Source organism: Amblyomma americanum, chromosome 7 (genome assembly GCF_052857255.1).
Source record: "Amblyomma americanum isolate KBUSLIRL-KWMA chromosome 7, ASM5285725v1, whole genome shotgun sequence".
Taxonomy (NCBI): domain Eukaryota; kingdom Metazoa; phylum Arthropoda; class Arachnida; order Ixodida; family Ixodidae; genus Amblyomma; species Amblyomma americanum.
The window spans coordinates 150,853,990-150,878,136 of NC_135503.1; the positions used below are offsets into that span (position 1 = coordinate 150,853,990).

Sequence of the window (24,147 nt, forward strand, 5' to 3'; positions counted from 1 at the left end):
ACATGTTTACACTGAAGAAGACCACGTGCTTGAAACTAACTTGGAGGCCTCTACCAGAGTCCTTTATAGCTTTATGGCCATAAAACTCCCGCCGAAGTTTGGTTTGCGGACAAAGGCGGCTGCTAGAGGTGCCACCGCCAATCTATTATTATTAATCGGTAGAGGGGCCCGGCGGCGTATGGTGTGGTTGTTTGAGAAAACCTTCCGCTCCAGAGCCGTAATTTGGTCTTGTAATTATTCACGATGTATTGAAGCGGAAGTCCTGTATACGTTTTAGTCCCGTGATCCTAACCCGCTTTGCATTTGTTTACAGAAAGAGCGCTTCCGGCAGCGCCACGGCCGGCCCCGCATTCGTGATCGTCTGGCTGCTGCGTATGGATACTTTTCTTGCTTAATGTAACATTAAAACTGCCGAAAAGTGCGGAGTAGTGATTGGCCAACAACATCCTTCGTGTAATGTCTCCACGCGAGACCCTTGAGGAATAAAATAAACAAACTAAACTTGAACGATATGCAATGCGCGGCAAAGCCCGCGTTAGAGGACGGCCTTCATTGGATTCATGCTCCGCTTGGGTTTGGTTCAGTGGACAAGACTGCAGGTTTAGCAGCACGCTACGTTATACAGTGGCGTGGGATTTTACTCGATAGTTTAAAGCATGGCATGGCTATGCGTCTGCGACTGCCGCTGAAGAGCGCGTCAAAACACGTGCTAGCTGTTGCTATCACGCGTTCTTTTTTGGGAGCGCAGTGCGTCCGACGTCGATTGCGAAGGTTGCGCAGCAGGGGGTACTTTCATTTGTTCATCTCTTGAGCTTATCACTAACGCTTTTCGGCTGGAATGGCTTTACCGTTTTGCGAGCATGGATTAGTATGATGACAATGCTACTGCATAGCGCCGCTAATTGCCCCGATCCCGATCGAATAATGCCGTTCTGAACTGCTGAGCTTTGATGCGCATTACAGCACTGTGCCGAGGTCTACTTTGACATAGTAATGTAATTATTTACATACGTAATTTTTACATACATAATTATAACATGCATGTATTTATTTGCATACATAGTAAATACATAGTAATTATTTTCGCAACTTGCCAGTCACCGCCTTGGACGGCATACATGTGCAAAATGAGAAAGTGAATGCCTTAACAGAATGAACCTTTTATTCACATACACTACAAAAACCAATAGAAAATTGAATGTCAACATAGGATCAGCTATTGGCTCAATGTTTTGTCTGCAATGGCAGGGCATTTCGCACGCACAGTTGCTAAGATTGTTTGCACGTGCTGCAACTTCAGCAAGCTTCTGTTGACACTCGTGGCGCTGGTATTTCGCCTTGCAAAGCTGCAATTATAGTTTGCGCAGCTCGGGTCTGCGGTAAGCTCTGCCTTTTGACAGGATTTGTCCAAGCTTTGCACATCTGAAAAAAAAATAATAACAATAAACGCAGAGGTGCCATTCCGGCCAGTGCCTTTTTTTAGTGTCTAACGCTCTGACGAACTGACACAAGCCAGTGATCTGTGTTGACATTGAGGCTTACCGTCATTAGCTGCGTCTGTAGCGCCGTCGATGGCCTGCTATTTCAGGCATGAAGTATCCGGAGCGTCCGCTGCTGTGCAGGCATCCGACGCAATACGGCGTCGCTATGCTGATAGCCAACAGCGTGGTTTGTTCTCTGTTATTTAGCACCGAGGAAGCCTTTCGAATACCCTGGGAACAGATTCAGGCTTCAACTTGGGCAGCTCGCATCGCAGCGAAACAGCACCCTCGTTCACAACGAACTCATCGTACCGAACGATGTATCGAAATGTTTTCCACAAATGCGCATGTGCGCCGAATCAAAGGAGAAGCCACGAACTTCTTTCCCTTTTCGGAGGATGGCGCACTTAGGTAACAAAAACACCTGGCATCCACTGTAACATCTCCTTGACCTAAGGGCGACCAGACCGGCTACACGTAAGAACCCGCAGAGGATTATACAGGGTGAAGACGAGGAGATGCTAAGGGTATTAACAAAAACATATCACCACCACCGGGGACCCTTCTCTAGAAACTTAGATGACCATATCATCACAGCCATCACTAAATTATTTAATGAGGTATGGGAGAAAGGTGCAATACCACCCGTGTAAAACACGAAGGTAATTTTCACTCCGAAACCAGGAAAAAAAATTGGACATTAGCAACCTTAGACCCATCTCTCTCACGTCGTGTCTAGGTAAACCCACGGAGCAAGTAATCCTTAACAGACTTAACGCCTATGTGGAGGAGAATGACATCTTTCCACACACAGCCATATGCTTTAGACCGGGCCTATCTACCCAAGACCCGAAATGATGCTCTCACATCAGACCCAGTAATAGCAACGCGCAGCATACTTGGGTTAGATGTCAGCAAATCCTTTTTTGAAGGGCTCAGTCCAAATGAACGTCGGAGGGCGTACCTACTGCTTTGTCAAAAGCTTTCTATGCGACAGGACAGCCACTCTGCATGTGGGCAGCCTAAAAAGCAATAAGGTTACATTTGGAACGGGAGGCATTATGCAAGGGGCGGTTCTCTCACCTTTCCTGTTTAATGTGGCCATGGAAGATATACCCGCCAAATTAAATGGCATATATGGCATTACTAACTCGATCTATGCGGATGACATTACCATCTGGACGCATCAGAGCTCGGACGCCCCCATAGAAGGTGCCCTGCAGGAGGCAGTCCACACATTCCAAGAATACGTTCAAACTGAATGTTTAACATGCTCACCGAACAAATCCGACTTAAGCACTCATCATTCGGAACAAGCACAGGGAGCCAAGGGTGGACGCATCGGCCGACACCATAAACTTCACCCTCAACGGCAACACCATACCAAAGGTCAAGACTATTTGGGTGATTTGCATGTTGGTTCAAAACAATACGCAGGATACGGAGGCTATTAAGCAGCTTAAAACAACAACTAAACGTACTGGTGGGCTGATGAGAATCGCTATGAGACACTGGGGAATGGAGGAGCCTGACCTCTGTAGGCTCGCAAAAGCATTTCTACTGAGCAGAATCGGATACTCATTTTCGTATTATCTTATTCGACAAAAGGACACGTAGGCAATTAATAGCGTCATTCGTGGTGCGTACAGGCCAGCACCGGTTATGCCTAGTTTTGCCAGCAGCAACAGACTACTAGAACTTGTGGTGCATAATACCCTCGACGAGCTAAATGAGGCACATAAAACCGCGCAGAGAGAACGGCTGTCGGGAACGGACGCAGGGCGATACATCATAGACTAGCTGGGCCTTCGGCCCGTTAACATGGCTACTGAGTCCACAGTCCTTCCCGAAGCCTGAAGCTCAAGGTCACCCCTTTAGGCAAAAATATGCCGCCGGAACGACACGATGACAGACGAATTGCTCGGGCGGAGGCTATAGAAATACAGCATGCGGGCGACCTCTGTGCTGTGTATGTGAACGCGGCCATGCAAGGCCCTGGCAGGTACACGGTCTGTGTGATTACGCCTCATTTCAAAATTATCAACGTGGCAACAATTCTTGTCCCCTGCATAAAAGATGTAGAGTAGGTAGCTGTGATGACCCCCATAATGCGCAGGTCCACACGGGACGGAGAGGCAAAGAGACACCGTATGGCTCAGTTTAAACAAACAGGTATATTCAATAATTACACATGATTAAGGTTATACATCAGAGGCTGGGGCGTCCGAGCTTACGTGCCGACGACTTCATGGGGGCGATGGAGTGGCTCCGGAGTTGGGCTCGAGCGGTTGCTGGCAGAAGCTGCACGCCGTCGGGCTTCGGCGCTGAAGGCCCTCTTGGCGAACGATGTCGTCCTCAGCTCCGACTTAGCTTTCCGATTTCGCAGCGGATATCGGCCTTCATGAGTCATACTAAGTAAGTCTGTGCCCCTTTGTCTGCTTTGGGACTCGCGAGGGCTCGTGGCAGGAGCCTCTCCTGGCGTTATCTGCGCGGCAACCTCGCGCGCTTCTTCTTCTAGCAATGCATGAAGTAAATCCGGTGGCATTCCGGCCGTCACCTCGGGCGCCTGCCGAACAAATGCAGGAGAGGGCGTTTCTTGCGAACTATCTGCGCGCTCCGCTTCACTTCTGTCCCCATCAAAATCCGCGCTTTCCCTTTCCTCATTTCGTGAATACTGAACCGGTGCCGACTTGAGGCGATTTGCGTGTATCCTTATCAAACGCCGGTTCACGTCTCGGACTCTGAAGTTTACCGGAGAAAGCTTCTCGACAACCTCGCACGGTCCTCTCCACTTCGTCTGGAACTTACGAGCTAGCCCAATCTGCCTTTGGCAGTTTTCAATGTACACGCTGTCCCCCACATCAAACGGCGCGTCTCTAGCACTGCGATCGTGCACCTCCTTCCTGCGCTTCGCCGCTTTCTTTAAGGACTCCTTTGCGATGTCCCTCGCCACTTGCAAGCGCGATTCTAGCTCAACCTTATAGTCGTCCAGTGAAGCGTATGGGACACGACGGGGGCCCTCTGGCACTTCACTAGGCTGGTCCGGGTCTCGGCCGTAGAGAAGAAAGAATGGCGATTCGCCCGTGCTCTCGTGTGCTGCGGAATTGTAGGCAAACATTGCATACGGGAGCCACAAGTCCCAGTCCCGCTGGTCGCGCGAAACAAAATGCGACCGGAACCCGGCCACGGTTTGGTTCAGTCGCTCCACCGCGCCGTTGCAAGCCGGATGGTACGGTGTTGTCTGCTTCTTAGCGATCTTAAGCAGCTCGCAAACTCTCCTCATTAGCTGCGACACGAAGTTCGTTCCCCGATCTGTCAAGAGTTGCCTCGGGGGTCCATGTCGGAGCACGATCTGTTCGACAAATGCTCTTGCAACCGTGTCTGCCTTCTGATCTGGGAGTGCTACCGCTTCCGCGTATTTTGAAAGGTGGTCGACAAATACTAAAATGTACTTGTTTCCGGAAGTGGTCGTGGGCAATGGGCCCATTATGTCCATACCTGTCCGCTCGAAGGGAGCCGAAACCTCAGGGAACGGCTGAATTGGAGCTGGTCTTCGTCCCTTGGGTGTTTTTCTTTCGAGACAGGAATGACACTTCGCACAGTAGTCTCTAACATCCTGTCGCATGCCACTCCAAAAGTACAAACGCTCCACACGCCTGCGTGTCTTCGCTACGCCAAAATGACCGGCGCATGGCGCATCGTGAAACGCGCGAAGAACCCTTTCTGTCCACGACCGAGGTATGACGACTCTCTCCCAAGCGGTTTTCTCTGGTCTCCCTTTCCTGGTTGGCCTCGTGCGCCGACACAGGGTGCCGTCTTTGTCAATGAAATAACCTAGCTGTTCGGGGTGAGACGGTGCGCCCTCTAAGCTTTCGATTATTCGCTTCAGGTCAGGATCTTTGCACTGCTCTGTGCGTAATTCGGCGGGGTCGACTACGGGGACAAACTCTTCTATAGCTGCCACGGCAGCTGTGCGGCTGAGTGCATCAGCATTCAGATGTGTCTTTCCTGACTTGTGCTCAACTTCAAAGCAGTATTCCTGCAGGTGTAGATTCCATCTAGCGAGTCGCGAGCTAGGGTCCCTGACACTCATCACCCATTTCAGAGGATGGCAGTCTGTGACTAGCTTGAATTTGCGGCCGTAAAGGTAGCATCTGAAGTGCTTTACTGTCCAGACAACGGCGAGGCACTCCCTTTCCGTAGCTCCGTACTTTTGCTCTGTGGGGCTCAGCTGTCGGCTAGCAAAAGCAACGGGATGTTCTTTGCCCTCGATAACCTGAGATAGCACGGCACCAACTGCGAACTTTGACGCATCTGTGGCCATAACGAAGGGCAAACTAAACTCCGAGTGGCGCAACAGCGGTGCACTCATTAGCTTCCTTTTCAGGGCCCCAAAAGCATTCTCCGCGTTTTCGTCCCAGCGAAAGGCGACATTTTTGGCTGTTAAGGCGGTGAGCGGCTTAGCGAGCTTGGCGAACTCCTCTATGTGCCTTCGGTAGTAACCGATCAGGCCGAGAAACTGCCGGACCTGGCGGACGCTAGTCGGGGATGGAAAATCCGAGACACACCTTAGTTTCTCAGGGTCCGGTCGCACGCCGTCAGCTGAAACAACGTGCCCGAGGTATTTCACCTCGTTTTTGAGGAATTGGCACTTAGAGGGCTTCAGCTTGAGACCCGCTGCTCTTAGTCGCACCAAAACCTGCTCAATATCGCGCAAATGGTTATCAAAACTGTCACTGTATATGATAATGTCATCCATATACACGAAGCACAGCCTCCCCAGAAGACCTGCCAGGATGACATCAGCGGTTCTCTGCCAGACAGCAGGGCTGTTGGCCACACCCATCGGCATTCTTTTCCATTCATAGTGCCCTGAGGGCGTGTTGAAGGCCGTTTTCTCGGCATCTGCCGGATCCATTGCTATCTGCCAGAATCCCGCCGCCATGTCCACTACCGTGAAGTACCTGGCAGAGCCCAGCTGAGAAAGCGTCTCCTGTATATTGGGGATGGGGTATGGATCGATGCGAGTTACGGCATTTAGTTTGCGGTAGTCCACTACCAATCGATACGAGCCATCTGGCTTTTCCACCAATAGTGCTGGTGCTCCCCAGGGTGACTTTGAGTGTTCTACAATGCCGCGATCAATCAGGTCCTGCACCTGCCGCTCCATCTCCTCACGTTGGGAGTAAGGAATCCTGTACGCACGCTGGTAAACGGGCGATGAAGTGCCGGTTTCTATCCTGTGCTTTATAACGCCACAGCAGCCCAAATCCAGGTTGGACGCGGCGAATACCTCCGAGTAGTCGTTCAGCAAACCAGCCAGAGCCTCCCTCTCCCTGGATTTTACGTGAGAAAGATCGAACGACACCTTTGGAGCAGCCGAAGGACTAGCATGCTCTACAGTTGCGAGTACCGTATCGGTGGGCTCACGTTTCTCTATCGCAGAGGTGAAGAAAGCCAATGTTTTGTTCTTGGGAAGGCTCAGTGGCTGCTGGCTACAGTTAACCACCCGTAGGGGCACTCTGTGGGCGTCATTAACTGTCACGAGGCACGCGGCTGCCTTCAGGCCATTGCTGAGAGAGTCGACCGGCTCAAGCACTCCCACGGCGCCGCTCTCTACATCTGAAGGCACAAACGCGTACAAAATGTGCTCCGACCAAGGAAGGACGACCGCCTCCTCGACCAGCCTGACGGCAACCCGCGAATATACCTTCTCCAATGATCCCACTGTTTGACGGGTGTCAATATCGGTAATGCGAATCTCAGCCCCTCTCCTATTCAAAAACGGAACTTTTGAGCCGCCCGCATTAACCTCTTCCTCAGAGAATGACACTACTACCTTCCCTTTTCTCAAAAAATCCTGCCCTAATATACCTGACACTCCGTTTGGCAGAGACACCGTGTCCGGGCATACGTAGCAGGGGTGCTCCAATGCAATTCCGCCGAGAGAGAAGTGTAACCGGTAGAGTCCACTTATGCCAAGAGGATCCCCCGTTATGCCTACAAATTTAGTTGCCATACCACCAGACGCTTCCAACACCTCGCGGTCCCCCTTCCTTCGAAGCGTGTTAAAACTGCTCTCCTTAAGCAATGTCACCTTTGACCCCGTATCTATCAACAATTCCATGCAACAACCATGCATTTAACTTGCAACGCACAACAGGGCATGCCTCGTCGGCCACACAAACTACCACCACCTCATCATCTACTGCTCCCTCCCCACGCTCCTCAGGCTGGGGAGGACTATCTAGTTTTTTGTCTCGGTATCTGGAGCCCCACTGTAGGCTTGCTTAGGGCGTGTCTCGCCTGCTTCTCTTTGTGGCTCCCCACGGCGCACGTTTTGGCAGAACCTGGCGATGTGTCCGCGACCCTGGCAAGCGAAGCATACGATTTCTTCAAAATCTCGCATACCGCGCCTGTAGCTTTGTGGCGGTCTCCGGTTTCCAGCGAATGGGCGCTGTTGAGCGCGCGCTTCAATCTGGCATTCTACCTGCTGAGATAGCAGCTGTTCTAAGCGATCTAACCGCTCTGTCAAGAGAGCAACCTCAGGGTTGAGCACCGCTCTCTCTATGACGCGTACTCTCGCTGCGGCTGTCGTTAACGCCTCATTTCGTTCCTCATCCAATGCGGCCTCCACGGCTTGGTCGAAATTGCTCGGCTTGCGCGAGAGCACGAACCGGCGCACGGGGTCTTGCAGACCAGCCACGAACAAAGCGGTCATTTCCTCTTTAAGTATATCCTCCGCGTATTTCTTCCTTAGCTGGTCTCCTTCCTCCTCCCTGCTTAACGTATCGCGTGCTAGGCGCTGAAGCCGCGACGCAAATGTTCGCACGTCCTCCCCTACCATCTGTCCGGCGTCACGGAACCTCTGTACCCGCACGTGACGTGGTTCAGTGTCGAAATGCTCAAACGCGAGCTTCTTAAATTCCGCAAATGATTTTGTGGATTTTACTTTTTCGTCTCGCCAGGCAAAATCATGAGCAGCTCCTGCCATCTTACACCTCGCCATTCCCAGCATTTGAGCATCGGACCATCCCCCCATTTTCCCAACCTCTTCTAGCATGGAAAAGAAATCGCAGATTGGAACCCCTGTCTTATCTCCCGTAAACGTCGGAATGACGCTTCCTAATGCCAGCATGCTTGCTCCGAGCGACGGCTGTGGAGTGGGAGCTCCCTCAGATACAGTCATTTTTTTTTTCAAGCCCTCCAGTGCCTCAAGCCTCTCAAATGGGGGTAAAAGTCCCACAATCAGTCCCGTGATTCCCTTTTGATTACAATTTTGAAGTCATGAATGTCACCGCATTCAGAGGACATTTGCTTTTGAGACCCCACTTCTGACACCAGTGTGATGACCCCCATAATGCGCAGGTCCACACGGGACGGAGAGCCATACGGTGTCTCTTTGCCTCTCCGTCCCGTGTGGACCTGCGCATTATGGGGGTCATCACATAGCCATGGCACTGGCCATTAGAGATCACCGCACGGAGGCGGTCATCTCGCGCGGTTAACGGATATCACAGGGGCAGAGTGGGTAAACTCACCGCGTCCGTACTCAAAAATTACACACCTCCGTCCACGATCAACCTCGTATGGGTACCAGCCCACCCAGGCTGCTCAGGAAACGAGAAGGTGGACGAAAATGCTCGAGCGCTAACCAACCGGGCCGTCTGCACGAATGAGCCGCCGGCGGAGCCACCCACCACATACAACGAGGTTGCAAACATATATAGAGATAACCGACGCCTTTACCCACGCACACATCCAGAGCTTACCAGGGCACAAACCACGGCTCTTAGCAGAGCTCAGAGAAAATGTCTCATGAGCCCATATCGATTGGCCTTAATTAGAAAAGGTGAAGTCAATCCTCTTTGCCAAATTTGTGGCAAAAACTTTAATGCAATAATGACCATACTCTCTGGGCTGCGAGGGAAATCCCCCCTCCAGAAAGCGCCGGCCATATCACTCAGCTGACAGATAGTTGGCCTCAAACAATGCTGGCACATACCCACTGCGGGGGAGTGGCCAAGACACAGGCGCTTAATTGCTTGTATACACGAACACGAACACCGCAGATTGGAACATCATCATCCTCGAGGTCGCCCCTTCATGGAGGCCACCTGGGGCGACAGTGGCCTAACGGCGACAAAAAAGGCCTAATAAAGCTTATTCCTCCACTTCTCTCGCAGTTTGGCGTCAGGCGGGAAAAGCAAAAGTTGACGCGCTTTTGCCGTTGGCCACGTAGCCTGAGCATCCGCTACAGCCAAGGAGGTTAAAGAAAATTGCTGGAGTGGAGGGGGCGCCCGTCAAGTGAAGCCGCCGCGACGCCATCTTGCGGGGGGCAGAAAGCAAGCAATTTTCAGCAGCGCGCTCCCAGTGTGTGCATGTGCTGGTGCATGTGTACACGAACAAGTGCAGCTTATTCACATGCACATTACGTAACACGGCCGGAACAAGCATGGTTGGTTCATGCGTGGCTTACGGTTGCACATACCATGTGAAGACAACGCCAGGAGTCACATTTCACATGTTGGGCACGTGAAAGCTGATTCCGGCCTGTCGTGCTGCCGTGCTCCTTGCATTGCGGCGCGCACGTGCGCGCCCATAACCGTTAATGTCTTTACTGCTAGGTTTCCAAAGGATGCTGAGGTGCGTACACTTTGGGAACGGGCTGTTCGTCGCGAGGGCTGAAAAGCAAAAGACGTAGGCCGCTTGTGTTCGGTTCATTTTACTCCCGACTGATTTGACCGGACCGGACAAACGACGTGGCTGCGCCCAGGCACAGTACCGGCACTGTTTCCTGCATTCCCGGAGCGACTACAGGCGCCGGTAAGCATGATAAATGGTCAAGACAGTTGCTGCTTTGCATTAAAACATAGTGGGTTGTCGGAGCCGCGCGTGATTATTATTGTCAGAGAATTCAAACTACTCCAGGGGATGCATGTTGAGCGTTAGTGAACTTGTATCTCTAGTGAACTTGTGCCTCGGCTCTTTGTGCTTCGTGCGAAGATCCCGACAGTTGTTCAGTGTCGTTAGCCTATGTGTTTAGGGTCATTGTATCTTGCCGTGCATGGCGCTGCTGATGCCAAGGTATGTTAGCGTGCGGGTGTTTCTCGAAAAGTTGATGTGCAAGCAGTACAGTCATGGACAAAAGTTTGCCGGATGCGGATTCGCGAGAAAAAAAACATTTCTGCGTTGCGTCCCCAGTCAGTCAGCTGATATTTTTCCTGTGAAGAGAGAATGCATGTTCCCTCGGGATTCAGTGCTTTTCATTGGCCTGCTTTGCCCGACAGCACAGAAATTATTTTTTTCTTCACGAACCCGCATCGCGGAAACGTTTGTACATGAAAGTGCAAAAGAGTTCTTCAGAGGCATATGCTGCATCGCAAGCAGTTACTAACTTCTGAATACGCTTCAGAAGCAGTGTATCGACTCGAAAGACTTAAGGTTTCGAAATGTGATTTCTGTTGGCATCACAGTAAAACCGTTTTGTTTATGTAGTCAATGCCTACAAGGTGATTGTCAGTGACACCTCATGTTAGCACTATCCTTCCCATTTTTAAGGCTGCAGATTTGCATTGCCTTGAACTAGAATAAAGCGAAATTTCATATTCCAGGTTAAAAAGAAACAACCACAACCAAAGTCCCGAGACCCTCCATGCAATGAGGATGAGAAAGAACCGGCAACACCTGATGATGATGAAGAGGCTGCTCTGCCTTCGCCTAGCGAGGAATGATTTAAGGATAGATTACATGCCTCTGAAGAAGACACAGTGCACCTAAAGAAAAAGACCAAAGTTCTGCAGCAAACCAAACGAAGGCTACAGAAAAGAAATGAGACAGCCCTGGAAATTATAAGAACAATCAAAGAAAGAAAACTATCTGATTAAGGGGCTGAAGTATTTAGCCCTTGCATTCTCGAGTGGCATGCAACAACTCGTGTACAGGGCAGGAGTCGAAAAGAAAGAAAAATTCCCTCCAGAATTGCGCACCTTTGCCCTTAGACTATATTTTTACGCACCAGCAGCTTACGAATACGTCCGACCAAAGTTCAATAATGCTCTACCATCGCCACCCACACTCCGCGAGTGGTATCGATCCGTTGATGGACGACCGGTCTTCACAGCTGAAGCATTCTCTTTTCTAGAGAATCTTGTGCGAACCAGATCTGAAGTCCTCTACTGTGCACTCATTGTGGACGATGTGGTGCTAAGAAAGCATGTTGAGTTGGCCAGTGACAGAGTGGAAGGGTATGTCGATTTTGGCACGGGTTTCGAAGATGACAGCCTTCCTGAAGCATCGAATGTTTGTGTCTATGTGCTCGTTGGAGTTAACATGCGGATTAAGATACCTGTAGGGTATTTTCTGATTGACTGTCTCACAGGCTCGGAAAGAGCTGAACTCACAAAGCAGTGCATTGAAAAATTGTGTTCTGTTGGGGTTGAGGTCATCTCTCTGACATTTTATGGTGGATCATCTAATTTTAGCATGGCTGCAAGGTTGGGCGCTGCGCTTCATCTTGGTGGTGAGCACTTTTCCACATGCTTTGAAGGCCCGAATGGTTCTTCAAAAAATGTGCATATCATGTAAGACACATGCTATATGATCAAGCTAATCAGAAACTTGTTAGCAACTGTGAGCCATCTTGTCGATGATGAAGGGCAGTTTGTGAAGTGGGCTTATATAAAAGCTCTAGACGCCTTCCAGCGGGAGGAAGGCCTGAGGCTGGACAATAAGCTAACAAGAATGCACCTCGAGTGGGCGAAACAAAAAAAAATGAAGGTCCGGCTGGCCGTCCAAGCGCTGAATGCTTCGGTCGCCCGCGCTCTAGACTTTTGCGAGCAGGTACTGAAGCTCCCACATTTCAGAAGTGCCGCTGCTACAGCTAGGTTTGTGAGGTTGTTCGACCATTTGTTTAACATTCTGAATTCCAGGAATCCCTTGGAAAAATCCTACAAGGCGCCTTTGAGAACTCAAAATGAAACCTGTTAGAAAGCATTTTTTTCCGATGCTCGAGCGTATATTGGCGATCTCAAGGACCCAGCAGGACGGCCTGTTCTATAATATGTTAAGAAAACATGATTTCTGGGCTTTCTAATATGCATGCAAAGCACCGAGATCATTTTTGATGAGCTTATTCATAGTGGCCCTTTGAAGTACTTGCTGACTCACAAGATGAGCCAAGATTATGCAGAGACCTTTTTTGGCTGTATCAGAGGGCGAAGCGGCTCCAATAATAATCCGACAGCAGCCCAGTTTATGGCTTCCTACAAGCGGCTTTTTGTGCAGACGGAGGAGAAGTCCTCCGAATCTGGAGTGACTGTTCACAAGACGTCGTGTCTGACTTGGGCGCGTCTGTTATTGCATCTCAGGACAGTGCAACTACAGCTGTCAGTGTGATGCGAAGGCATTCCATACTACAAGCTGAGGACCATGACTACACGCATCGAGTCGACTACCCTGAAAGCCTCTCTCCATTTGTGAGTTCAGTGGTACCCTACATTGCAGGGTTTGTCGCTCGAAAGGTTGCTGCAAAAAGTGCCTGTGATCAGTGTGTTACAGCTGTTTTTACTGAAGAACAACTAGCGCTGGTGAAACAACTGAACCGAGGTGGGCTTGCGTCACCTTCAAGGGATGTAATCTCAATATGTGAAAGGACAGAGAAGGGGCTCCGTCGGTTGCAAGCAGAATCTGAAAGCATTCAGACAATTCATTTGAAAACAAAGCACCTGGTACTGGAAGTGTTGAGCTTGTCGCCAGAGAAAAATTGGCTTTCTTAGTTTAATCAGCATCTCATGGACTGCGATCTATTGGAACATCATGTCTACAACCTGTGCAAAGATGTAGTGGAGCTGTACATTAAAATCAGGATTCATCACATAACAAAATAGAGGAATAGGTGTATTACAAAGGAGAAAGTGAGATCTGTACTTTCAAGGCTTATCATATCTAAGAACCAATGAAAATTCAGTATGTAGCATCAGTCATGGCATTAACAGCGACTAGTACCATTATTTGTATTTGCTAAACAAATGTTTGTAATGGGGCTCTGTCATATGGATGTGTGGCTTCATGCAAGCCATGCATAAATGTGCATTCTGAAGGGGTAATGATGTGCTGTTTAGTCTTCAGCACAGTAGCACTTCGCGAATTCTACTACTTTCTTTTGTTTCGCTATTTGCGAGTGTGTTATATTAATTTGCTATTAAATCATGTCTTGCCTTCTTTCAGCCAACAAACACTGTATGTTTACGAAAATACAAACGATTTGATCTTCGAATTTCATGTTGCTGGTGATGTTGTGTAACCTCATTGTGTAACCCACAAGAATTAATGTTGATCCTTCGATCTTTTGCTCTTTATGTGTTAGCTGGACACAAGCACTATGAACGTAATGGCGTCTGTTGCTTTGATGAATATAAGGTCCCTGTATCAGTGTGATAGTCAGGTTTATTTAATGCAGTATGTGTTTTTATTTTCAATAGCACTGGAAGTTCTGTTTCTCATTTTGCCTTCTCAAAATACTGCATGTATTAGTCACTTAGATTTGTTGCATGCGTTGCTATTTCTTGTGCTTTGAATTGCATTTATTTATGAAAAGTTTCAAGATTGTTCAATTTCTACATTTCAAGACAGTGCATAAAGAAGATGAATAAACGCGAATTACTGTACGAATTTGTTTTTACTTTACGGCCACAGAGAGCCTGTAAAACCCGCTGCAGTGGGTCCTGGCTAAGACATTCATCTGTTGATCCCCAGGTCATGGGCTCTATCCCGGTTGTTGTAGCAACAGCATATTGGTGCCGATAAAATGGGAAAACGCCCTTATACTGGGATATTAGTGAGAGTTTAAAAATCCACGTGGTCGAAATCGATCCCCAGACCTCCAATACAGCTCGCCTCATAGCCCACAGTGTTTCATTGGAAATTTAAAATTCGTTAAACAAATAAAAACCGCTGGAAAAGCCGGAGAACAGCGCTGCGAAGCGCTTGGCAAGCCGCTTCTGGCCCCCCGCAAGATGGCCGCCGCTGGCTTCACCTGAGCCTATTGGCCGGTATAGGAGACTTCCACTCCAGCAGTTATTATATAACCTCCTTGGCTACAGCCTCTCCTTGCTGTAGCGATTTTCAACACATGGCGTTTCCTTGGAGTGTGCGGATTTGCAGTTCAAGGCAATGTGAAGTGTCCATGGCCCTCCTTGCGCTGCAGAATAACATGACTAAATCTCTACTTATGTCGGTCAGGTTTATCTCTCACCAACCTCTGTGAGTCTTAATTATGGCGAAATTGAGTCAACAGATCACTTTTCCCCCTTTTGCCTGCGGTTCGCTTCTTTCCGTAGAACTTACTTGGAGATGCCCCTCGCTCGACTGAGGCTACCTCTGCCTATTCCGATCCTCCTCTCCTTTGGGGCAAGCGCCAAGGGATATGCCTTGAAACCAGTGTGCGATTTTATTCACGGATATATAATTGCATCAGGTAGCTTCTTATGCTAGAATGTGAATTCACAGTTTTTTCATTTCAGTTTTTTTATCTCCACTTTTAATCCAAATTCGAATCATGGTTACAAGATTATTCAATTACTCCAGTCCTTGTTGTCCATGTGTGCGTTTTTATCAGCAATGCAGCCTGGCCAATCCCCCGCCTTGGATATGTATACCATTAAGCCTGAGGACATCATCATCACCACTAGCCTGAGCGGCCACGCGTCACACCTCAAGGTGAAGGCATCATTCACAGCACGCGCCCTTTTTGCAACAACACAGGCATTCGCGTAGTTCTACACTGCACCTGGTAAACCTCCGGAACAAGAAAACGACGCAGCAACATATCGCAAAACGTCGGTTCCTGAGCGTAGGCGGCCACCTGCCCTCCCTGCCGCTCGCCAAAACATGATCCTCGGTTGACGGCACCACCGTCGCGTGGCCGCTTTGGGCAGCGCACCAAGCTCCCCCATTGAGGTACGGGGACGCTTCATGACCATACTGAAGGAGTCTGCCTCTGCTACAGCTTTGGAAATTCAATCCCCATAACATGACATAAAAAAGCGCTGAAGCCTGGACAAAGAAGCAACGAATGAGATAATAAAAAAAACGATTAGGTAGGCAATAAAACAAATAGTGAAAGGATAGCGATGTTTTCGCGCTTCCTGTCTGCAGCATGGCTTACTAGTCTCGATTGAATTTACAAGTCTCCTCAGGTGACTGCGTTGAACAGAGTGGCCTCCCACTGATTAGGGACTCGGGAAGAGATGGGGGTTATGGCCTTGTTTTTCTGGTAGGCACATAGCTTGTCAAGAGGTCCGTGATTTATCCGCAGTGTGGATATTCTGACCTGTAAAGTTCTGGTTGCCAGGTGTGCTGTGATCTGGGGATGTGATAGGTGTTTGTTTGTACCCTCCGTAATATTTCTTTTTCCTTGCTTAATTATTTCGAGAATTCGGGAATTCTGATGTAATCTGCTGAACCCTACAAAAGAAGCCGCGTTTGTCTCTTGCTTGCCTTAGTCCCGGCCAGCACATTGATCCTGAAACAATGAAACACCATTGTCATTCGGCTGCGGGGAACGAGTTGCATTGATTCAATCTCCGCTTCAGGCACCTCTGATGCATCTCGATGCATGCGTGGTCTTTGCATCTCGGCGGAGGCGGGATGCGTAGACGACCGCTCAGTGCAATTTAGGCGCGCTTTAATGGAGCCAAGGTGGCCGCCTGTAGCCGTGCCGTTCATACTTTATTCAATACAACTGGATTTCACCTAAAAGGCCTCAAGCAGGAATCGAACACAGCCGGTAGCTTGGTAAGAAATGAAAGCATCGCAAAACACAATTTTTTCACGTGTACATGACAATACTGAGATCCATTTGATATAAGAAAAATAAAGGTGAGATGAGCGTTAATCCCAAAATTATTCTGCGGGACTTTTCAATGAAATTTAGGTTCCAAAACATAGAGGAAGTTTTTTCTGCATTTAAAGTTAACTCAAAGTGAATAACCCATTTAAAAATTGTGACGAGGAGAGAACGCAGCTGGCGTGCCGACGGCAAGAGTTTAAGCAGCACATTTCCTTCAGGAAAGGTCACCACTTTCATCATCATCATCAGCAGCAGCAGCAGCCTTACTACACCCACTGCAGGGCAAAGGCCTCTCCCACGTCTCTCCAATTAACCCTATCCTTTGCCATCTACATCCACCCTTTGCCTGCAAACTTCTTAATCTCATCCGCCCACCTAACCTTCTGCCGCCCCCTGCTACGCTTACTTTCTCTTGGAATCCACTCCGTTACCCTTAAGGACCAGCGGTTATCTTGCCTTCGCATTACATGCCCTGCCCAAACCCATTTCTTTTTCTTGATTTCGACTAGGATGTCATTAACCCGCTTTTCTTCTTTCGCCCATTCTGCCCACTTCAGGTCTCGTAACATGACACCTATAATTTTTCTTTCCACGGCTGGCTGTGCTGTCCTAAACTTAAGCTGAACCCTTTTCGTTAGCCTCAATGTTTCTGCCCCGTAGGGGAGTACCGGCAAGGTACAGCCGTTGTACACTTTTATCTTGAGGGATATTAGTAAACTGATATTCATGATCTGAGAGAACCTGCCATATGCGCTCAACCTCATTCTTATTCTTCTAGTTATCTCCCTCTCATGATCTGGATCAGCTATCACTACCTGCCCTAAGTAGACGTATTCCTTCACAACTTCCAGGCTCTCGCTGCCAATTGTGAACAGTTGTTGCCTTGCTAGACTGTTGAACATTACCTTGGTTTTCTGCACGTTAATATTTAGACCCATTGTTCTGCTCTGCCTAACTCATTGATCATGATTTGAAGTTCACCTCCTGAGTGACTCAGCAAGGCAATGTCATCACCGAATCGCAGATTATTTAGGTATTCTCCATTTATTCTTATTCCCAACTGTTCCCAATTCAGGCCTCAGAATACCTCCTGTAAACAGGCGGTGAATAGCATTGGCGAGATCGTGTCTCCTTGCCTGACGCCCTTCCTTTTTGGAATTTTATTGCTGACTTTATGGAGGACTATAGTAGCTTTGCAGTTGCTATATATATCTTCCAGTATTTTGACATATGGCTCTTCTACCCCCTGATTACGCAATGCCTGTATGACTGATGAGGTTTCCACTGAGTCGAATGCTTTCTCGTAATCAATGATAGCTATATAGAGAGGTTTGTTATATTCTGCGCATTTCTCTATCATCTGATTGAGTGTGAATATTATCTATTGTGGAATATCCTTTACGAAAGCCCGCCTGATCATTTGGTTGATTACAGTCTAAGGTTGCCCTTACTCTATTAGCGATTACTTTAGTAAATACTTTGTGGGCCACGGATAGTAAGCTGATCGGCCTGTAATTTTTCCAGTCCTTGGCGTCTCCATTCTTATGAATGAAGATAATGTTGGCATTCTTCCAAGCGTCTGGTACGGTTGAGGTCATAAGGCATTTCGTATACAGGGTGGCTAGTTTTTCTAGAACGATCTCTCCTCCATCCCTCAACAGATCTGCTGTTACCTGATCCTCCCCAGCTGCTTTTCCCCTTTTCATTGCTCCTAAGGCTTTCTTTACTTCATGTTTCGTTACTGGCGGGATGACGCGTTGCTGTGCACTGCTGTCTTTCTCATTAACGCTCTGATTGCATTGGCTACTGCACAGGTCTGTGTAGAACTCTTCGGCTACTTTAACCATCTTATCCATATTGCTAATGACATTGCCCTGCTTATCTCTTAATGCATACATCTGGTGTTTACCTATGCCTAGTTTCCTCTTCACTAGTTTTAGGCTTCCTCCGTTCTTTAGAGCATGCTCGATTCTCTCCATATTAAACTTCCTTATGTCGGCTAACTTGCGCTTATTTATTAACATTGATAGCTCTGTTTGTTCTATTCTGTCGGTATGGTTAGACGCCCTCATGCTTTGGCGCTTCTTAATCAGATCTTTCGTCACCTGAGATAGCTTTCCGGTATCCTGTCGAACTGTCCTACCGCCTACTTCTACTGCGCACTCCGTAATTATTGATGTCAGATTATCGTTCATTGTATGAACATCAAGATCGTCTTCCTCAGTTAAAGCTGAATATCTGTTTCGCTAAACTCCTGTGGTTTCCCTCTTGCAGCTAACTCGTTAATGGTCTTCCTCTTCACTAGCTTCTTCCGTTCCCTCTTCAAGTCTAAGCTAATTCGAGACCTTACCATTCTGTGGTCGCTACAACGCACCTTTCCGAGGACGGCCACAACCTGAACGATGCCAGGTTTAGCGCATAGTATGAAGTCGATTTCATTTTTAGTCTCACCATTGGGGCTCTTCCAAGTCCACTTCCTGTTCTCTCGTTTGCGGAAGAAGGTATTCATGATCCGTAAATTATTTTCATCCCCGAATTCTGCTAATAACTCTCCCCTGCTATTTCTAGAACGTATCCTATAGTCGCCTACCGCATGGTCTCAGCCTGCTTCTTGCCCACCTTCGCATTGAAGTCGCCCATCAGTACAGTGTACTGTGATTTTACATTATTCATTGCCAATTCTACGTCCTCATAGAAACTTTCAATGGTCTGGCCATAATGGCTGGATGTGGGTGCGTAGGCCTGCACTACTTTTAGCTTGTACCCCCTATTCAGGCTAATTACTATAGCTGCTACCCTCTCGTTAATACTATAAAGCTCCTCTACGTTGCCAGCTATATCCTTATTAATGAAGAATCCCATACCTAGTTCTCGTCTATCCTCTAATCCGCGATAGCACAGTATGTGTCCGTCCTTTAGTACTGTATACGCCTCACCTGTCCTCCTAACTTCATTAAGCTCCATGACATCCCATTTAATTCCCACTAGTTTCTCGAACAGCACTGCTAGGCTAGCCTCACTAGATAAGGTTCTAGCGTTAAACGTTGCCAGGTTAAGATTCCAATGGCGGCCTGTTCGGAGCCAGAGATTCTTAGCACCCTCCGCTGCGTCACAGGTCTGACCGCCGCCGTGGTCAGTTGCACCGCAGCAGCTGGGGACTGAGAGCCGAGGGTTAATTGGTTTGTTCATAGAAGGTTGTGGCCAAGTACTACACGAGGGTGGCCAAATCCTGTTCTGGTGAGGGAGTAGATTGTCGGTTTTGGTCACCGAGATCAGGCCGCACCCCAGGCCTGGTTATGCAATTCCATCGACACGCGGATTTTTTTTCAAACGCGGTGGAGAATTGCGCGGCTCCAGGATTCGAGCCCTGGTCCTCTTGCACGCAAGGCGGATGCTCTACCTCTACGCCATCGCTGCACTTCACTCTTTGTTAAAATCATCAGAATCTCGCTGCAGTTATCCAGTATCTGAAGTGAGCGTGAGGCAACAATACGGGAAAGTATTCGACCCCACGCACTTGTCTCGTCACTCCGTCATCGTTGAGCGATGGGTCGCACTCTGGCGGAAGGTCCCGGACATCCCGCAAATAAACGGGCGGCAGAGAAATCGCTCGCGGAGCACGAAATGCGCTGCATGCCGTGAGCGCACGCTTAAGTTCCACCCGAGGCTGAGACAGTGGGCTCGTTGCGGCCGACTCGTCCTTGCTAAAAACGCAGGCGTCTTCGGGCAGTGGCAGCACGCGAAATCTGCCCTCTCTTCCTGTCTTCGGGGAGTGGGAAGCAAAAAACAATAATTCCAAAAAAGAGATTGCTCAGAACACCGTCTTGACCGGCTTTCCTGGAGATTGAAGGCCGCAAGTCGAGAACGCAGCGTAACTTAATGGGGATAGTTTCAACTCGTTTCTTTGGAAGACTATTAACAGAGTTCCGAGAAGCTCTGCGCGAACACGGCGACTGTCAAGGCCGACTCTAACGCCTCGCTGCAAAATCTCACCTACAAAGGCTTCCTCGGCTCACACCAATTATTTCCGGTGGCCGTAGAAAACCAATCAACATTAAAAATTCCCGGGGTGATTTCGAGTGTTGAGTGCCACACGCGTAGTGGCAGCTGTGTAAATTGCAAGCGTTCGTCTAGATTTCGTTGGCTTGGATGTGCAGCGCAGAAAGCTTGATTTCACACGCGCACATTGTGCTGAGTGCAAATATTTTATGCAAATCGTGAAAATTCTTGGCACGGGGTGAGAACAACGGTGCTAGTGTGGCACCGCTCGGAGGAACTTAAATTGCGACCGAAGGGATCCGCGTCCAGGGTCTTGAAGATACTCTCTTCTTCGCTACGTTTAGCTCTCCAAGTCAGACCTTTCGCAGCCAGCTATGGAATGCGCGCCTTCTTTAGCTCTAACTGGCCGTTCTCGCTTCAGTGCACGCGACGGCCTTGACGCGAGTCTAACCTTTCACTTTTCATTCGCCTACCTGCTACGAGCCCCGAGAGACACGCCAATTTTTCGCAGTCACGTGACCAACCCACGCAGATTCGTCGTCTTCGCGCGCGCCCCCACCCGCGATCACGTGAATACGCGTAGCTCTCCCTCACAGCATGCGCCGCCCACAGCCTTCGTCGCCGTCCGGTATACGATGCACGGTCGTAAGACGCCGCCAAACGCAAGACTCTGTGCCCGTCTGCAGCGCAGGAGTGCGAGATGCAAGAAACGCAGCAGTGGGCCATATCGTCTGGGTCACATCGTGATGATGAGATCTTACGTCGCAAGGCTAGCTGTGGCCAGAGAGCGCCATGGCGCGACTACCCCATAAAGCCATTTTGCAAGCATTTCGCCCCAAAAAAAGCTGAGTACCAGGCCAGGAGGAAGCTTGTACCCACTATATCACCGCTGCGTATAAGGCGGCAATGGAGATCGAACACCTCACATCCCGCATGCGAGCAGGATGCGTGAGAGAGGGGGTCGAGGAGGGCACGAAGGAAGGCGCAGATTTTAAAAAAACACAACTCTTACGCCTGTTCTTGCCGAGTTTTGATGTTCGGTACTGGGCGCTCAAAGAGGTCAAGATGATGAGCGCCGAGAACAGATGCACGAGGAAAAGCGAGGCAATAATCGGGATCTTTTTTTTTTCCACATTTAGTCCGCACAATTTTTCTCATTACTTTACTGGACTTTCCAATGCCACTCTAACCTAAGGGGCAATTACAGGGGCTAGTTGGTGGTTCGTCGTGCGGGGACCGCGCTGGACTTGGGCAAACAAGACACACTGTAAGGGCGACAAGAGACGAAACGCGACTTGCTGTCACGTAGCTCCCGCGGTAGCTTCTTCCGACTTGGCTGCACCATGCGAAATAACCGCAGCGGTGGCCACGTGGTTGAGCATCCGCCTCACATGCGGCAGGTGCAGGGTTCGATCCCCAGTGCCGCCTGCTACCCATCGGTAATACAATGGGTACAAGCTTTCCCCTGGTCTGGTGCTCGGCTTCTTTAGGGTGAAATGCTTGGAAAATGGGTCTTTGACCCTATCTTGAGAAATGAAAAATACCTTGTGTCATGGCGCTCTTTGGCCGTAGATGCCCTTGCGCCATAAAAATGCATAATCATCGTCATCAGCATCATGCGAAAATACATGCGCTTTCGAAAGCATGCAGGCAAAGCCACCCCTCCAGGGCACGTAACTAGTCGAAAAAGCCAAATTTTTGTCGAGCCACAGCACCAAGGGAAATCGCGTTTTCGAAAGGCTAAAAACTGATACAGCTATTACCAACGACCGGCTACAAATATCTAATTGGAGGTAGGCACCTCACTCTATTAGTTAAAAAGTTAATTATTTAGTTAACCAGCTGACTGCTTAAAACGGTTCACAGGTTTTCTGGTGTCTGCCAACACTGGTGATACTATGCCGCGAAGGCCATATTTTTACCCTGAAAAGCCTAATAATGAAAGTGTTCGCTGAAACACCCGGTAATCAGTACATGCGTGCACATGAACTTCTTTGTGAACTCTTAGACCTCTTTATTTGCAATCTTTGCGCACAGTCTGTGCCTTTTGTTTCCTACGGCCTCTGCAATGTTCTGCACGAGATCAAACAATATATTTGCATCCTAAACTGTTCCTTACTTATCGAGGAAGGCGCACGCTCTCTCTAATTCAGCCTTTCTTGCAAAAAAACACAACACACGCTGTGGTTTTGAATTCAACATTTATTCGGGCATACTAAAGCACCTCGGTGGGTTTCACCCTGGCGTGAATTGCGCTTGACTATAGCCTTCACTTTTATCGTCTTCTAGAAGCGTCGGCAGCCAACAAGCACCTTAAAATTTACAGGTCACTACGTCGGTGCAGTTAGCCGAGCTGAAATATGCGACAAGGCTGAGCATTCAAAAACACGCAAAAAATTAAGCAGTGCTGCTTGAACCAAGGGCACGGCCCTCGCGGTCTTTGAATGCTATAAGTGATTACATATACGAACGTTCCAATTGCACGCCTGAAGAACCTGGCACACGGGCATAGTGGTTATCATCATCATGACCTCCGTTATCGGTCATGTCAAGTCCACCATGATACAAGGACCTCCACTAGGTGGTTCTTATGTGTTGAGTGGTGGTTTATAAGTTTATAGTGGTGCCATGCGTTCTTTTTCAGTGTTTCTCAGCTTCTTTTTGTCGGAGCTTCTTCATGTCGTGTAATCGAACGCCTTATAATGGTAAGTATTGCGTCGCTCAGAAAAAATTGAAGAGAAATCCTCTCAGCCAGAATGCTGGCTTTTTCACGTTTAAAATGCGCAGAAAGCTGGAATTTTACGGTAAGTTATGTTTTATACTATGTTCCAGACAAGGTAAGAATTACTCCGCATCGTATGCGCAGATACCGGACCAAAAAAATAAGGCTCTCGGAGCAGCTGTAATCGCCGCGCCATCTGTTGTCGGCAACCGAATGACAAAAGCAGACGAGACGCCAGACGGCAAACAAAGAGCGCTCCTTAGAGATAAGGCTGACTGTGCAGTTTAGGCGGACCGCCTTTTTCGGACCGGCGTCGCAGAATACGATGCGGGCTTCCGATCATTCCTCAGGTTAAACTAAACTTTGCTCCAAATGCCACCTATGTGCCAAATTTGAACCCGAACAAGCCAGCAATTAAGCCGAGATCATTTTTCCCCATTTCCTCCGGGCGGGCAACACTGCCTACAGTGAAAAGTTGGCGCGCTTCGTGTGGCGCCAGTCTTCGTGGAAGCTCCAGCGCACAGTTCAAAGTGCACCTGTTTGTTTTCGGGCCACAGCATAGCGCCTCTCTATCGCACCTCCGGCTGCGTTTTGTCCCCAATCCGGCGCCCTAAGATACGCCGGCTAATCTATTCTGCGTCGTGTATTACGCACATCTCCTCCTTTTCATCTCGGTACCAGCTGGCGATTATTTCCTAATCTTCGCTCCTCAGAATGGAACGACTGGTGGCCCCGTAAGAGGCTGCTAGTCCGTAAACAAAAACACGGAAATAAGGTCTAGTTGCTATCTGTTCCTCTTTAATACCGCATTCGTGAGACGCAAACACAAAATAAGACAGCTCATTCGCGCACGAGTCGGTTTCATGCAGGTGTAGCAGCAGACGGACGCAGCGGGTGTGCAGTGAGCTGATGGCGCCACCACTCCGTCAAGAAAAAGGCAGCGGGCCTTCGTTCCTCTGAAACCCACTGCCGCAGAAAGGAGGCAGTGGTGACATTCTGCGCGAGACTGTTACACGTGCCGCGACAAGGTGCTATTCGCATGAACATTGGAACGGCAATAAGTCAACCAATCTTGGAATCAGACCTCGAAGCGT

General features: G+C 48.9%; 1 protein-coding gene and 1 pseudogene across 1 annotated transcript in view; one reads left to right on the plus strand and one right to left on the minus strand.

Annotated features, from left to right (window-relative positions):
* LOC144096671 (fatty-acid amide hydrolase 2-A-like) overlaps positions 1-24,147 on the minus strand; it is a 189,643-nt gene that overhangs the window by 45,238 nt on the left and 120,258 nt on the right. The window lies entirely within an intron of this gene.
* LOC144096865 (uncharacterized) lies at positions 9,937-12,798 on the plus strand (annotated as a pseudogene).